We start from the raw sequence: 17,351 nt of genomic DNA, 5'->3' as shown, positions 1-17,351 counted from the left end.
CCTCCGTTACCAGGATGCTAGCAGATGCCCAAGGTGAGGGTCTGACTGCACTCCGAGCTCCGAGGCGCCCCCAGCCCCGGGAGTGTCTGAAAGGGGCGTGTGGCGACTGCGGAAAAGTGGAGTGGGCGGGGCCGCAGCACCTGACTCAGGTGTGTGCTCGGGAACTGCAGGCGACGTCGGTCAGTGCTCCTTCCGGAGTCGACTATCCCAGCTTCTCCGGAGACCCAGGGTGTCCTCGGGCTTCCAGCCTGGTCCCTTTCACGTCCAGAGGAGACCGTCTCCTCGTCCAGTTTCAGCCCGCAGGCTGCGCTCTTCTCTTCGGCCGCCGGAGGGAGCCGTGAACCTCCATTCAGAAGCAGGTCTGGGTGAATAAGCAGGTAACACTGCTTGCTTTTGTGCCTAAGATCCTGTAACTGTGACCCCAAAACTCCAGTTGGTGTTCCCCTCCTCAGCCCTTACAGGTCTCACCAACGGCGCTTCCTCATCTGTAAAACCGGACTTAGCTAAGACATCCCTTCTAAAAGAGCAGTTGAGAGATGAACTAATCGTGTATACTTGCAGGGGGCCGGGGACACTCTATGTAGGCCGGGCTAGCCCCATTTCAACACACATCTGAAGAAGACTTCGTGCTTCCCACCCTCCCGCCTCCACCGCCCATGTCTTGGGATTACAGAGAAGTATCAGCTCAGCCTGATGCTAATATTTATTTTCCTAAGAGAGCACTGCCCGGAGATTAAACACACAGCCTCAGGCACACTAAGTGATACCACAGTTCATGCACAGCCTTAACATCTTGACTCTTAGTCCAATACATACATATTCATTTTCCCCTTCATACAGTATTGTATTAAATATGCATAACCGACCTATGAGTGCATGCCGCTACTATTGGGGTTTTATTAGATTAGGGAACTGAAGATGGGAAGCTTTTTTTTTTTTTAAAGATTTGGTGTTGTTGTTGTATTTTGTCTGCACGTATGTACCTGTACCACGTGTGTGCCTGGTGCCCATAGAGGTCAGAAGAGGGTGCTGGATCCCATGGGACTGGAGGGACAGATGATTGCGAACCACCATATAGGTGATGGGAACAGAATCTGGGTACTGTGGAAGAGCAGCAAACACCCCCACTGAGCCATCTCACTGGTACCCCTTGGAGATCGTTAGCAACACGTTCTGAACTTTTATGTAGAGATTTATGGTCACCATATTATTTGGACCTCCAGGAATGAACACAGTTATAGAATCTCACAATCCCATAGGAGAGGCTGGGGCTCAGAGCTACCAAAAGGGCTTGTCATACAAGCACAAAGACCTGAGTTCTCATCCCCAGAGCTCATGTCAAAGAGTTTTAATAAGCCAGGTGCTGGGGAGGCAGACAAGAGGACCCCTGGGGCTCAGCGGAGCTATACTGTTGAGCTCCAGATTCAGTGAGAGAAATGAAGTAGAAAGTTCCTGGGAAAGACATGTGATGTAGGCTTCCACGTGCATAGGAACATATGTGGCACAGACTGGCACACCCGCCGTGGCTCTACCAAGGATAAAGCTGGCATCCTTGCTATCCATGTTTCAGACAATATTTGAGGATTTTGATTTTGTTTTTTTTTTTTTTTTTTTAATTTCTGAAAGCCCGGATGTGGCTCCCTCCACTCTGACCATGCCAATTAAAACCGTGTTCTGGTCCCCCGACTTGTCTGTGTGATTGTTTGAGACGGGCTCTTAAGTAGGCCAGGCTGCATAGCTGAGGATGGCCGTGAATTCTGAGCTTCCTGCCTCCTCCACTGCCCAAGTGCTCCAATCCAATTATAGGTACCTCACCACTATGCCTGCCTTATGCTTTCTTGTTATGGTGTTTCTCTCTCTCTCTCTCTCTCTCTCTCTCTCTCTCTCCTAATTTTTCAAGGCAAGGTTTCTCTGTATAGCCCTGGCTATTCTAGAACTTTTTTTTTGTAGACTGGCTGCCTTCAAACTCAGAGATCCATCTGCCTCTGCCTCCCACATCTGGCTACTCTTGTTTATGCTTTAAATGTGGTTCTGTCTGTCGGCTTTGAGACTGGGTTTCATGTAGTCCAGTTAGGTCTCAAACTCCTGACCCTCCTGCTGGCACTCAACTGAATCTCAGAGGTATAAATACACTGTGTTACAGCACTAGGGTATATCCTCTGACTGTTACCACGGGAAAATGTCATCCAGCGAAATGTCTTCAATGAGCAGCCCAGAGTCAAGTCCCGTGTCAACCAGCCTATCAGGGCGGGGTCAGGATCCTTTCATAACGAGTCCCTCTCCCTGGAAGAGAGGAAAAACCAAATAAACTATACTGTTTGTGTAGTTCGTGCTTATGAGCCCACCGTTCACTGGAAATGCTGGGACAGGAGGAGTGAGGCTTCAGGGTCATCACAGAGAGTTTGAGGTCAGTCTAGTCTCTATTAGAACCTACCTCAAAGCACCGAGGAAGAGGAGAAAGGAGTGGGGAGGAGCTGCCACCCTCCAGCTTTTTTTTTTTTTTTTTTTTGACAGGGTCTCGCCGGGCGTTGGTGGCCCAGCACTTGGGAGGCAGAAGAAGGCGGATTTCTGAGTTCGAGGCCAGCCTGTTCTACAGAGTGAGTTCCAGGACAGCCCGAACTACAAAGAGAAACCCTGTCTCAAAAAACCAAAAAAAAAAAAAAAAAAAAAAAAAGACAGGGTCTCACTAATGAAGCCTCTACTAGCTTGGAACTCACTATGTAGATGAGGCTTTCCTTGAACTCTGCCTGACTCTGCCTCCTGAGTGCTTGCCTTAAACGCATGCCAGACGGTATCTGTTCCAATTAACTTTAATTAACAATCGGAACCTCTGGAAACCACACAGCTACATGTTATGTGCCCCATGAGTTCAGTAGAAAGCATCAGGTTCCCTAGAACTGGAGTGGCAGATCTTTGTGAGCCAGCGCATGGGTCCTGGGGACCCTAGTTCCCTGTTCTGCATCTGAATGCTTTGCTGCCGTAACCTTTGGGTCAGAATCTGATTAGTCTCCCTGGAGCTTGGCTGAAGATAACACTTGGATGGGTTCTGATAGATAACAGCCTGGAGGTCGCTGTTCAGTGATGTAAGGGCTGCTTTTGTTCCAAATTCTCTTGGGCTAGTAAATGTCCTCGGGGTGCCTGGGGATGGATGGGAAGTATCTCAGTCTCAGTATTCATTTCTTAACGAAGTTACTGTAACAAATGCATCCCAAGGAAGGGGCTACTGTGGCTCACTGTTGGAGCCTGAGGCAGCTGGGTGGCACTGGATCCAGTTCAGCCTAACTCTTTTCATTCTGTCCCCAGCCTACAATTAGACACCAGGTGACCGTGAGGGTGTGTCCCCCCACCTCAACTAAGCTATCTAGAACCCCCTTACAAACTTACCCAGAGGTTTGCTTTGTTGGTAACACTAGTGGACAGTGAGGATTAGCTGTCTGTCAGAGCAGCTGTCCCTGTCCTTATCTGTGTACTTTGCTGCCTTAACCTTGGGTCAAATTCTATTCTACTTCACCTACAGACAGAAGTCAGTGAAGAAATATTGCCCGGGGCTGGAGAGATAGCAGGTAGCAGGTAAGGGCTTTCCTTGCTTTTACTGAGGACCCAACTTTGGTTCCCAGGGCCCACGTGGTGGCTCACAAACATCTGCAACTCCTGTTCTAGGGGACCCATGCCTTCTCCTGAACTCTCTGGGGTGCGTGCACACGGGGCACGTACACACTGGCAAAACACTCAAACAGAAAGAGTTTTTAAAAGAGGAACGCTTTGTCCAACACCATAACACAGGATTAATCTAGTTATTTCCTCTCTCGGTTCCCCTTTCAGAATTAAGACATCCACCAGCCTCAAACTAGGCATGGTGACTGCTTCATCTCAGCACTGATGATACTGAGGCGGGTGGACCTGAAGTTCAAGGACAAACTGGACTACGTAGCCAGACGTGTCTCAAATAAATACATAGATAAAAAGTCATTCCTTTAGACTGCAGATGTAGAAACTCTGATTCCCCCCACTCCACTGTAAGCCTTTGCCAGCCCTACTCTTCACGTGACTGCACAGGCCCCGCCCTCGAGGAAGGGAATGTGGCGGCGCCCGGGGTGGCTTCAGAGAGGGCAATCAACGAGAGGACGCTGGTGCGCCAGAGCGTCCACACCGGCGTGGATTCTGCGGTTGTATGCTGGGAAGGCGGGATTCTGGGTCTGCGCGCTGGACGTCCCTCTCCTTAGTCTTTAAAAAAAGAGGAAAAGCAAGCAAACAAAACAAAAAACCCAATCACCTAAACCTCAGGGGTGGCATGATCTGAATACCTGCTGCCTCCGCACTTCTCGGGATCCCAGGATCTGAGGCAGGAGGATGCACTTGTGGCATTCGGTAGCTGTTCTTCCCCCTTTGTGTCAACAGTTTGCCAACTTATTAAAGTGAGCTCATGTCAGCGCAGCCTCTCATTTCCAAGCGCGCGCGCGCGCGCGCACACACACACACACACACACACAATCTGTCCTTTCCTTGTCCGATCAGGAAGTCCAATCAACCCGGGAAACTCGGAAAGAGACCTCCTATAATAATTTCCTGGCGATGCCCCCAAAACTCCCTCCCTCCCACCGTGAGTTCCCCAGAGTCTGGTGATTTTGTCCCTACCCCCCCTCCACCACAACCATGTCCAGGTCCCTAGGGCAGATGAGCCTTTGGCCACCACCCCTCCAATTTCCTGAAAACCCAGCAAACAAAAGGCTCGGGAAGGGAGGCGAAGCTGAGCAGGGCGCCCTTCCTGCAGGACAGCTGATGGAGCAAAAAAAAAAAAAAAAGGTCCAGGAGGGAGCAGAGGGGAGGAATAATGACATTCCAGGGTTCCTCCATTGCATCCTATAGATCCTGGGGAGGAGGAGGGAGAGTATCATGGGAGCTGGACTTTAGATAGCCCAGGGACACCTGAATTTGCAAGCTTGGTGGGGTGATGTCAACCTCAGGGAATGGAGGGGGTGGGGGCAATGTCGGGGTTCAGGTGTGCCGTCTGACTCCCAGGCGAGAATAGTGGGGGCTGGGAGACGCCTGAAGCCCTGCGTCATCTCCTCTGGGACCCAACCTACCTCCCCCTGGCCCGACCTGCTACCCTCTGTGGTGGCCCCACCCGGGGTCTGGCTTCCTGCTCCTCCCCAACACAGATCTTACCCAGCCAAGCTGACCTAGCCAGCTCTGGCTCTTTAGATCCTTCTAGAACTTCGGGTAACCTAGCCCCTCACCACGAATAGTTCTCATAGTCACAACCAGATCTCGTCTCCAGCCGGCCCCGGCCCCGCCCCCGCCCCCGCCCCGCCCCCTTTCCCATCAGGAACACAATAGTAAAGGAAAGAGCAGTCTAATGGTTGGGGCCGGAGATATTGGCATGGGAGGGGGGCTTGGCCTCACATCCTGACAGGCTGCCAAGGGAAGAGAGGAAACAAAAGACTTCCCCCCACCAGGACAATGAGCCTCCCACTAACTCTCCTCCACCCTCCCTTTGCTCCACCTTTCCAATCCCCTGCCACCTTAAACTCTGGTCACTACTCTCTCAGCCTCCCTCCTCTTCTACACTGTCCTGACACACACACACACACACACACACACACACACACACACACACACACCAGCTAACTCTGCCCTATCCGGTTCTCCCCCATCAGGTTCCAATAGGCTCTCTCTGATATCCCAACAGCAACCTAGGTTCCTTCTTCTCTCCGACAGGGCTGGAGGGCAAGGTGGAGAGGCTTCTCTGCAGTGTAGGCCGTGGGCCAGCCCCCTCTAACAGTGACAGGAAAGTGTTAGCTTAGGCCGCATACACCAGTGCGGTGGCACATGCCTTTGATCCCAGAACTCCGGAGGTAAAGGCAGACAGATCATGAGTTCAGAGGTCAACATGATCTATAGAAAGAGAGTTCCAGGACAGCCAGGGGCTAGAAAGTCTGTCTCAACTAAACAAAACCAAACCAAGGGACCCAGTGGGGGAAGAGGGGGGACAGAAAAGACAGACAGACAGAGACAGACAGAGATGGGGATAGAAAAAGAAAATGTGTTGCCCCGCCCAAATATGGCACCTTAGCCATGGTGCCACCTTAGCTGGACTCCTGAGTGAGATGCGGCCGAGGGGCGATCAGATCCTTGCAGGTGGGATGGGATGCCAGTCTCTGTGCTGACAGCAACAGAAGGAACAGTGGTCAGCTGGGCTCCGTGCCTTTGCTGGGTCTTGAGTCTCCTTTTAAATGTTATTTATTTCATGTGTGTGCTCGAGCACGCAGCCCTTAGCCTGTGCTGTGGCCTGTGAGTAAAGGTCATAGGAGGATTTGTGGGAGGAGTTCTCTCCATCCACCGTGTGGGGCCTGGAGAATCAAACCTGCTGAGCCATCCAACCTTTGTGTGTGTGTGTGTGTGTGTGTATGGTGTGTGTGTGTGTGGTTTGGTGTGTGTGGTGTGTGTGTATAGTATGTGTATGTGGTGTGTGTGTGTGTGGTATGTGTGTGTATAGTGTGTGTGTGTATGGTGTGTGTGTGTGTGGTGTGTGTGTGGTGTGTGTGTGTGGTGTGTGTGTCTATGTGTGTGGTGTGTGTGTGTGTATGGTGTGTATGTGTGGTGTGTGTGTGGTGTGTGTGTGTGGTGTGTGTGTCTATGTGTGTGGTGTGTGTGTGTTTGTGTGGTGTGTGTGTAGTGTGTGTGTGGTGTGTGTGTGTGTGTGGTGTATGTGGTGTGTGTGTGTGGTATGTGTGTGTGTGTGCGTCTGTGTCTGTATGGTGTGTGTGTGTGTCTGTGTGGTGTCTGTGTATGTGTGGTATGTGTGTGATGTGTGTGTGTATGTGTGGTGTGTGTTTGTCTGTGTCTGATATGTGTGTCTGTGTGTTGTGTGTGTGTGTGGTATGTGTATGGTATGTGTGTTGTGTGTGTGTGGTATGTGTATGGTATGTGTGTTGTGTGTGTGTGGTATGTGTGTGGTATGTGTGTTGTGTGTGTGTGGTATGTGTGTTGTATGTGTGGTGTGTGTGTGGTGTGGTGTGTGTGTGGTGTGTGTACATGTGTGTGCATGAATGTGGCTATGTAAGCCCGACAGTGTTCACGTGGAGGTAAGAGGACAGCTTCTGGCGTCCGTCCTCACTTCTACCCTGTCATTCACCAGTGTACACACCAGGGTAGCTGGCCCTCAAGCTTCCGGAGTGTTTTCTGTCTTTGTCTGTCATCTCCCGGTAGAGCTAAAAGTAGTGATTACAGATGTGGACTTCCACATCTGGCTGGCTACGTGGGTCCTGTGGACTTGAACTCAGGCCCTCATGCTTGTATGGTGAGCCGTCTCCAAGGCTGTTCTTACCTTCTGGATTTATTTCTCGTTCTGACACAGGGTCTCGTGTGGTCAGACTGTCCTTGCTCTCTTTGTATACTCAAGGGCGGTCTTGACCTTGGTCTTCCATCTCCCATTGCTGGCATCACAGGTCTGTTATTTGTTTGTTTGTCTGTTTGTTTACTGAGACAGAGCTTCACTCTTGAGCTAGGCTGCTCTTGAACTCTCGATAATCCTCACTCCTGGCTTCTCCTTGGTCTCAAGATCTCAAGTCTCAAGCATCTTAGGCTGGCGTACGGGGCGCTGGTCTTTCAACCCAGTACTTCTCAGCTGTGCCTGGCCCTTGCATCCCTTCGTGAACTGATTTCCCATCATTTCTTATGCCTTTTAAATTTTTATGTGCATTGGTGTTTTACATGCATGTGTGACTGTGTGAGGCTGTTGGATCCCCCGGAACTGGAGTTACAGACCATTGTGAGCTGCCATGCGGTTGCTGGGAATTGAACTCAGGTCCTCTGGAACAACAGCCAGTGCTCTTAACCCCTGAGCCATCTCTCTGGCTGTAAGTGTGCTCACAGGTCTCTCCAATGGTCTCTAAGCCTGTAAACCACTTACCGGTTAGCAGTATGTTATCTGGGTATAATGGAACCTTTTCACAGAGGATGAATACAAACACAGCAACCATGCAAAGTCCTGAGCTTCCTTCCCATAGTGAGAAATGGGATTAGAGACACGACCATGGGGGAACCCTCTGCTCTGATCAAGGCTCAAGGAAATTAGAAAGGCGCACACCTGTAATCCCAGCACTCTGGAGGCAGAGGCAGGTGGATTTCTGAGTTTAAGGCCAGCCTGGTCTACAGAGTGAGTTCCAGGACCCCCAGGACTACACAGAGAAACCCTGTCTCGAAAAACCAACCAGCAAACAAACAAATAAACACCAATTAGAAACTAAGGAGAGGCTATGAGCTGGAGAGGTGGCGGCACGGTGGCTAAGAGAGCTTCCGGCTTTCAGAGAATCTGGTTTCAGCTTCCAGGATGTATGGCAACTCAGAACCATCCGTAACTCCAGTTCCAGGGGAGCCAACGAAATCTCCTGGCTGCTAAAGGAAATAAGCGCGCATGTGCGTACATCTGCTCACGGAGGTTAGAAGAGGGTGTTAGATTCCCTAGAACTGGAGTCATAGAGGGTTGTGAGCCACTGCGTCGGTGCTAGGAACCAAACGTGGGTCCTCCGCAAAAACAGGAAGTGCTCTCAGCTACTGAGCCCCTCTCTCCTGCCTCATAATTTTTTTTTTGTTTTTGGTTTTTGGATTTGGTTTTTTCCAAGACACGGTTTCTTTGTATAGTCCTGGCTGTCCTGGAACTCACTCTGTAGACCAGGCTGGCCTCGAACTCAGAAATCCGCCTGCCTCTGCCTCCCAAGTGCTGGGATTACAGGCGTGCGCCACCACTGCCCGGCAAATATTTCTTTTTTTAAAATTATATACATATTTATTTGTATTTATGATATATTATATAAAATGTATGTTTATAAAATGGAACATACATGTATATAAAATATATATTTGTGTATAAATAATATATGTATATAAATGGAAAGTTCAGGGTAGAGGGTCGAGCATGCCTGGTACAGACTGAAGGATTCTGGGAAAACCTGGAGGCCAGGTCCACTTTGGTATGTAAAATATTCTCCTCAGCTGTTTGCCCTGGGTCTCAATCCTGGCAAGGTTCAGTAGCAGAGTTAGGGGACATAATTTATTTAGTTCTTGTAATGGCATGGCATTTCTAAGTTCTACAACTTTCTTTTTCTTTTTCTTTCTTTTTTTTTCCTTTTGGACTTTGATTTTTCTTTCTTTCTTTTTTTTTTTTTTTTTGAACTAATTTTTTCTTTTTTCTTTTAAAAGATTTATTTCATTTATATGAGTATACTCTTGCTGTCTTCAGACACCAGAAGAGGGTATTGGATCCCATTAAAGATGGTTGTGAGTCACCATGTGGTTGCTGGAAATTGAACTCAGGACCTCTGGAAGAGCAAGCAGTCAGTGCTCTTAACCCCTGAGCCATCTTTCCAGCCTGGACTTTGATTTTTCAAGACAGGGTTTCTCTGTGGAGCCCTGGCTGTCCTAAAACTCATACTGTAGACCAGGCTGGCCTCGAACTCAGAGACGCCCTTGCCTCTGCCTCCAGAGTGCTGGGATTGAAAGCCTGTGCCACCACCAACTGGCTGCCGCTGTTATTTTAAACACGGGTCATTCTCACAGGGCCTCTGATGGGCTTGAGGGCCTGAACTGAAGGATGCTTAGCTTGGCTTAGGGCCAAAGGTCGGCCAGCCTTTGTTTTCTTGGGGTAAACTGTATTCTTTAGGGCTACACGGATGTCCACCTCTTTTAAGCTGTAGATCCTTAGCTTAACAGCATTGCAGGTATAGCCAGTCTCCCATAGGCAACTTCTGGCTGCCGGGAGTGGGGGTAGGGGGTGGGGGGGTTGGGGGGTTGGGAGTGGGGGGAGAGGAGGCTGTTGGGACAAACAATCTCAAACTCTGCTCCCTGGAAGAAATGTACACAGTACACTCCGGAAGCCTACCCCTTCCTAGTTTCATTCAGTTTAATCCCTCTAATTTGCATTGTGTTCTATCTCTATCCACCAACTGATACTTAATTGCCTCTTTTTGTTGTTGTTGTTGTTGTTGTTTTGGTTTTTTCGAGACAGGGTTTCTCTGTATAGCCCTGGCTGTCCTAGAGCTCACTCTGTAGACCAGGCTGGCCTCGAACTCAGAAATCCACCTGCCTCTGCCTCCCAGAGTGCTGGGATTACAGGCATGCGCCACCACCGCCCGGCATGGCTTCCACTGCTGGTTTAAAAGTCTTTATTGATTCAGGAAGTTTCTGTGACAACTTTCTATATGTTGTATTCCAGAAGGTTTGCCGTAGACAGATCAGGAGTGGGTCTGTTACATGCTTCTTGAAGTTTCTATACGTTGGGAAGTCACAGCCAATTGCAACTTTAAAAAAAAATGTATTTATAGGAGCTGGAGAGATGGCTTAATGGTTAAGAGCACTGACTGCTCTTCCAGAGGTCCTGAGTTCAATTCCCAGCAACCACATGGTGGCTCACAACCATCTGTAATGGGATCTTGATGCCTTCTTCTGGTCTGCATGTAGGATGAACACTGTATAATAACTAAATAAATAAATCTTTAAAAAACAACAACAAACAAAAATGGAAGGAAGGAAAAGGGTAGGAAGGAAGGAGAGAGAGAGAGAGAGAAAGAGAGAGAGAGAGAGAGAGAGAGAGAGAAAGGAAGGAAGGTATTTATTTTTATTTTATGTGTATGAGAGGTTTGTCTGCATGTATATCTGTGTACCACATGCAATCAATGGAAATGAAATTATTGACAGCTGTGACATATTACCATATGGATGCTGGGACTTGAACCTAGGTTCTTCCAAGAGAACCCAGTGCTCTTAATCACTGTACCATTTCTCCGGCCCTCCTGCAAATATTTTTTGTTTTGTTTTGTTTTGTTTTGTTTTTCAAGACAGGGTTTCACTGTGTAGCCCTGACCTCGAACTCAGAAATCCACCTGCCTCTGCTTCCGAAGTCCTGGGACTACAGGTGTCCACCACTGCCTGGCAATAATTTTTAATTTAATTTAATTTTTATTTTTGGTGTGCGGCATGCATGTGTGTGCTAGTGTGTATATGAGTATATATTCCCATGTATGTACAGGTGTCTCAGGAGGCCAGAAGAGGGCATTGGATCTCCTGGAGATGGAGTTATAGGTGGTTGTAAGTTATAATGTGGGTGCAGGGAACCAAACTTGGGTGGGTCCTTGCCAAAAGTAGCAAGAACTTGTAATCACTGAGCTGTCTCTCCCACCCTGTAAACGTCTAAGTGATAAACACTGACATACATATTATACTACCTAGAAGAACAAGATTTGTTGTAAACCTTCCCCGTGTGAGATGCCTCAGTTGGCGCTTGGGTTGTTACTGGTGGTGCGGGCCATAGAAACCGAGACTGTCCAGGCTAGACCTTTGAGCAGCTCCTGGGCCACGTCGCCAGCTGCCTCTGCGTTATTTCCACCTTCCTGTTAGGTATGTTCTGTTTGCTGGGTGTGGTGCCTCATAGCTTCTTTGTCTAGCATCTGGAAGGCACAAGAAGGTGTTTAAAGCCAGCTTCTGCGCTACATGAGGAGTCTGAGGCCAGCCAGGCAGCGCCACGTGAGACCTTTTCTCAAACACACACCAAGAGCCACCGAGATGACTTAGCCATTAAAGGTGTTTGCTGCCACGCTGCGTGGCCTGAATTCGGTCTTTGGGACCCCCCCCCCTTTTTTTAATGTGTCTGAGTATCTTGCATGTATGTATGTGCACCACAGGCATGCCTGGTGGCCATGGAGGTAAGAGAAGGAAGTAGGATCCTATGAACCGTAGTTAAGGATGGTTTTCAGCTATCTTGTGAGTGCTGAGAACAGAACCCAGGTCCTCTGTGAGAGCAGCAGCTGCTCTTCTCCTGGGAGCCGTCTCTGGAGCCCTGAGAACCAATTCTTGCAAGTCACTTCTGATCTCCATAGCTTTCTCTCGCCTGTGTGTGTGTGTGTGTGTGTGTGTGTGTGTGTGTTCGCGCGCACACACACGCATACACACAGACACACAGACACACACACACACACACACACACACACGTGCTTTCACTAAACATCAAGCAAATGTTTTGGTAAAGTATTTGAGAGGGCATGATGCCTCATACCTGCTGCAATCCCAGTACTCAGTGGATGTGGAGACAGGAGAATCGGGAGTTCAAGGTCAGCCTGGGCTACATATCAAGACTTTGTCTCAAAAACAGGAAAAATTCTTTGAGCTTTGCAAATCACTTCAGCAATGTCAATACCTCTACACAACTCTTTTTTGTTTTTGTTTGTTTGTTTGTTTGTTTGTTTGTTTGAGACAGGGGCTCTCTCTCTATCCCTGGCTGTGCTGGAACTCACTCTGTAGAACTCATGCCTTGAACTCACAGAACTCTGCCTACCTCTGCCTTCCAAGTGATGGTATCAAAGGCATGTACCACCATGCCTGGTCCTACCAGATTCTTGTTTTGTTTTGTTTTAATAAGAGCTCTGGGAAGTATAGACAAATGAATCAGGTGTTCAGAGTGACCCTTGCCTACCCTGAAAGTTCCAGTCCAGCCTGGGACATGTGAGCCACTGTCTCTGTAATTAACAACAATGAAAAATGATACTAAAGAAGAGGGCTGTCCAAAGCTGGGCGGTGGTGGCGCACGCCTGTAATCCCAGCACTTGGGAGGCAGAGGCAGGTGGATTTCTGAGTTGAGGCCAGCCTGGTCTACAGAGTGAGTTCTAGGACAGCCAGGGCTATACAGAGAAATCCTGTCTCAAAAAAACCAAAGAAGAAGGAGAAGAAGAAGGAGGAGGAGGAGGAGGAGGAGGAGGAGGAGGAGGAGGAGGAGGAGAAGGAGGAGAAGGAGGAGAAGAAGGAGAAGGAGAAGAAGAAGAAGAAGAAGAAGAAGAAGAAGAAGGAGGAGGAGGAGGAGGAGGAGGAGGAGGAGGAGGAGGAGGAGGAGGAGGAGGAGGAGGAGGAGGAGGAGGGCTGTCCAATTCCAGGTAGCTGCAAGTGTGATCCTACCGTGACTCACCAGAGAACTGTTCCAGGCTGAGGATGTGGCTGGCTATGATGGTAGAGTGTTTGCCCACTGTGCCCACAGTCCTGCTTCAATCTCCTGATCCCCAGCTCCAAATAAGACAGATAAGGTGGTGCATGCCTGGAACAGCACCACGGAGAAGAACAGGAGTTAAAAACCGTTTTCAGTTACATTGATCTCTAGGCTACCCTGGGATGTGTGAGGCTGCATCTCAACAGGAGAGAAAGGGGCTGGGAGTGAGGCATGCTGGGCGGATGGCTCAGTGGGTAAAGCATTTGCCAGGCAAACATGAGCACCGGAGTTGTCATGCTTTGCACCAGGTGTAAAAGCCAAGGTGGCACACACCTGTGACCTTAGCACAATGGGGTGGGAAGGGAGCATGGATGAGAGTCCCTGTGGCTCTCTGTCCAGCCAGAACAGCCATCATAGAGAGTGCTAGGCTCAGCGAGAAACTCTGTCACCAAAAAAAGAAACGGTTAACAGCAATAGAGCTAACGCCTGCGATTAGATTAGCTTCTGACCTCTGTATGCAAAGAAGAGCATTCGCACACGCGCGCACAAGTGCACACACACACACACACACACAAACCACCAGCAAGAAAAGTCCGTTTAAAGTGGCGGTATTCATTAACTAGGGCCAGAGAAGTGAGGTGACAGGTGAGGGGCACTGTAGTTTAAACCTCAGGGAACTTTGGACTCCCCCATGGGGTGTTAAATGAGCCAAGAGAAAAGTACCAGGGTGCCTGGCGGGTGTGGGGACAGGGATATCACCATTTATCGTTAAAAGGAGGTATCCAGCTACTCTGTTCTTGGTTATTTCAAATGTACAGGAACTTCCCCCCCTGCTTCTGTTCTTATCAGTTTTGGGGTTTCGATTTCATTCCGTTTAGGGTGTGTATGTGTGTGTCTGTGGGTGTGTACTCACACGTGTGTATGGAGAGCCAAGGACAACTTTGTGGGGATTCTTGTCTACTATGTGGTGGGCCCTGGGGCTCAAACTCAGGTCATCAAGTGTCACAGCAAGCAAGTCCTTTGATCCCTTGAGCCATTTTGTCAGCATTAAGTTTTTAGCGTGTTTTGTTATGACATTTCCATAGTATACTTTTGTCAGATCCTTCATTCTTATTCTCGACTTCTCGTTGTCTCCTCTCCCACCCACCCCACCCTCCCTTATCTTTTTTTTTTTTTTTTTTTTTTTGGACACGATTTAACTGACAGGCCTAACACTCACTAGGCAGGGCAAACTGGTCTCAAAATCCTGGCAATCTAGCTTCTGCTTCCGGAGTGTCGGGATTACAGGCCTGTACCACTAAGCCCAGTTTACATATAGGAAAAGCCTTATCTCTGTGAGGGTTCAAAACAAACTGACACAATGGGAAAGGGACTTCTAGGCCATGTGGCACAGTGGGAGAGAGAGAGAGAGAGAGAGAGCTTGCCTAGCATGCCTGAAGCTGGGGGTGGGTGGGGGTGGGGGTGGCCAGTCCTGAGCACCTCATAAATCTGGTGGGATGGTACATGTCTATAACCCTTTCATTCAGGCCTTGGAGGCAGGGGGATCAAATGTTCAAGGTCATAGTCAACTGTATAAAAAAAATGAGGTTTGTTTGGGCTAGAAGGAAGAAAGAAAAAGGACTCCTACTGTTATTTCTGCTCAGGGAGACGACATCTATGTGTACAACTATCTGGCCTGTCTGTAAGGGAGAATACTTTATTGCTGTGGGCTGGAAACAGACTGTTAACACCCACAGTATGAAGTCAGTGAAGGGCTACATAGTTTGTTTTGTTTTCTTTCTTTTCTTTCTTTTTTTTTTTTTTAGATTATTCAATTTTGCCTATGTGCATGAGTGTTTTGCCTGCATGCATGTCCATGCACCACACGTGTGCCTGGTGCCAACAGAGGGCAATGGATCCTCTGGAGCTGCGAGTTACAGATGCTTTCAAACCAGCACGTGGGTGCAAAGCACCAAACCCACAATCATATTTTTTTTTTTTTTTTTTTTTTTTTTTTAAAGATTTATTTATTTATTATATGTAAGTACACTGTAGCTGTTTTCAGACACCGGAAGAGGGCCTCAGATCTCTTTTCGGGTGGTTGTGAGCCACCATGTGGTTGCTGGGATTTGAACTCATGACCTTTGGAAGAGCAGTCGGTGTTCTTACCCACTGAGCCATCTCTCCAGCCCACAATCATATTTTATATATATATATTGTGTTAGGTGGTAGCTGATGAATGCCACCGTGTTCCCGTGGAGGTCACGTGACAGACTGACACCTTCTGGGAATTGGTTTTCTCCTTCCACTGTGTTTATTATCTTGGAATTCAAACTCAAGTTGTGTGCTTTGGCAACTGGCATGTTTACCACAGAACCATCTCTCTGTGCCTCCAAGTCCCCTAATACTGAGAAGAAGAAGAGGAGGAGGAGCAGGAGGAGGAGGAGGAAGAGGAGGAGGAGGAAGGAGGAGAGAGGAGGAGAAGGAGCAGGAGGAGGAGGAAGAGGAGGAGGAGGAAGGAGGAGGGAGGAGGAGGAGGAGAAGGAGGAGGAGGAGGAGGAGAAAGGTTTGAGATTTGGTTGGGTCTCTCTGGGACAAACATGGATTCCCGGCGCGTGCATGCGTTCTCACCTGCAGCAGAAGGCCGAGTGGAAGGAATGACCTCATCCACACAGGATAAATGGAGGGTGCTTCCTGAGCAGGGGAGTGAAGATCTCAGGCGTCACTTGCATGGAAAAGGGAAATCACGGGATTTTCACCAGCTCTGTGTGTGTGTGTGTGTGTATAAAAGACTTGCAATGTAGTCCAGTCTGTAACTTGGTTTCCTTCCAAACTATGGGAGAGAGCTCCCACATAGATCCCACACTGGATCTAAGCAGGGATGGGGATGGAACTCAGGGCTTTCTGGGTTCTGGAAAAGCTGATTTCCAAACTCTCCACCGATAGCAGCAGGAAGGCCAGTCATTCTTACTCATACACTATCTTCTTCGGGTGGTAGAAGAGGCTGACCAGGCTCTCTTATCTTTTCAGCCGGATCTCATCTGCAGCGCCTTCCTCCACGCCTGCCTCACCTGCCTCCCATTGTCCACGCTGCTTGTCTCCCCTCCATCGAGGCGTTGTTAATCCTCTCTGCCTACTAATGAATGGCTTATCCCACTAAATGTGAAAATTTTAAGCAATCAAAGGTTTGCAGTGGGCTGCTCATGGAGGCTACTAGGGTGAGAACACACTCAGAAAGACTCTGAGAAAAAGGTTTGCAGTGGGCTGCTCATGGAGGCTACTAGGGTGAGAACAGACTCAGAAAGACTGGGGGACCCGGCTGCAGAATGATAGCTGCAAAAAAAGGGGGGGTGTCTGTGGATAAGAGAAGGGGAGCCTAGGTCTGCGCGGGGGGTGGGGGGAAGGAGGAGGAGGAGGGGACTCCCAGATCTAGCCGGTCAGCCTGGCTCCAGCCAAGCCGGCTGTTTCCTGCCCTGGCTGACCCCCCCACCCCGGAGCGGGACCCAGGCAGGGCAGTGAGGAAGGGCAGGGGGGTGGGGAGCACTACTTGCGGCAGGAAGATAAGTGCACGGGGACAAGAGGTCATCACGGGTCTCGCGCGTCCGCTGGGGTGTGTGTGTGCTTAGGGTATTTGGCAGACTCCCAGGTGCCCCAGACTCCTACCTCAGAGTTTCCAGACCCTGTACTAATTACCTTAAAAAAAAGTCTCCTTACCGCAGCCCTTAAGGGACCGACTTCGGTAGCAGCACCTCTCTCTTGCAATCATTCTGTGCCCCGCACTACCGATGCCCTGGTGTAGATGGGAGACCATCTTTCCTGGACCCTCCCCTCAAACTGGTGGTTGAGAGGTGATGCTAGCAAATGAGAGGAAGGGCCCTCCCAGCCATCCCGAGGGCCCCCAGGAGCCAGACAGGAAACAGCTTCAGGAAAGAGCCACCGCGGTCCCTACCCCCGCCCTGGAGGTCAAGGCTGCAGGCGTTGGGGAAGTGTCCCCCTCCCAAAAAAAATGGAATGAGGTGTTGCGGAGATCCCTTACCCTCTCTGACACGCCTAACTTTTATTTACATTATCTATACTTCCTTGGGTTTCAAACCACTTTCTCCCGCGTTGGGCAGCGCGCACAGTGGATCTCCAGTACTGAACGTGCACGCAATGATTGTGTGAGCGCTCTCTCCGGAGATAGCCAAGCAGGGATTATTGCTTGAGGTACCGGAGGTCCGTTGGGAAGCTCTCTAATACCCAAAAGCAAAGTTTTAACCTTCTCCTCCCAAATGCAATCCCCTGCTCCAACTAGGTGGTAGGGGGCGCAGCCAGATGTGAAATCTCAGGTCCCGCTGCAAGGTCAAAGCAGGCTTTGTGTGTGCATTTACGCACACATCTGGGAGGCCTGGTAGATTCAGGC

At 49.4% G+C, this 17,351-nt stretch overlaps 1 long non-coding RNA gene across 1 annotated transcript; it reads right to left on the bottom strand.

The window, feature by feature from the left end:
• Positions 1-106: 106 nt before the first annotated feature.
• On the bottom strand, positions 107-4,440 carry LOC127672791 (uncharacterized). Its single transcript, XR_007975016.1, has 3 exons — positions 4,305-4,440; positions 2,171-2,283; positions 107-361 (listed from the first exon to the last, which is right to left on the bottom strand). It is a non-coding gene; the product is annotated as an uncharacterized LOC127672791 (long non-coding RNA).
• Between the last annotated feature and the right edge of the window lie 12,911 nt (positions 4,441-17,351).

This window comes from Apodemus sylvaticus, chromosome 22 (genome assembly GCF_947179515.1).
Source record: "Apodemus sylvaticus chromosome 22, mApoSyl1.1, whole genome shotgun sequence".
In the NCBI taxonomy this organism is placed as follows: Eukaryota; Metazoa; Chordata; class Mammalia; order Rodentia; family Muridae; genus Apodemus; species Apodemus sylvaticus.
The sequence above is the reverse complement of the archived record's forward strand: the minus strand, read 5'-3'. Positions and strand labels throughout refer to the sequence as shown.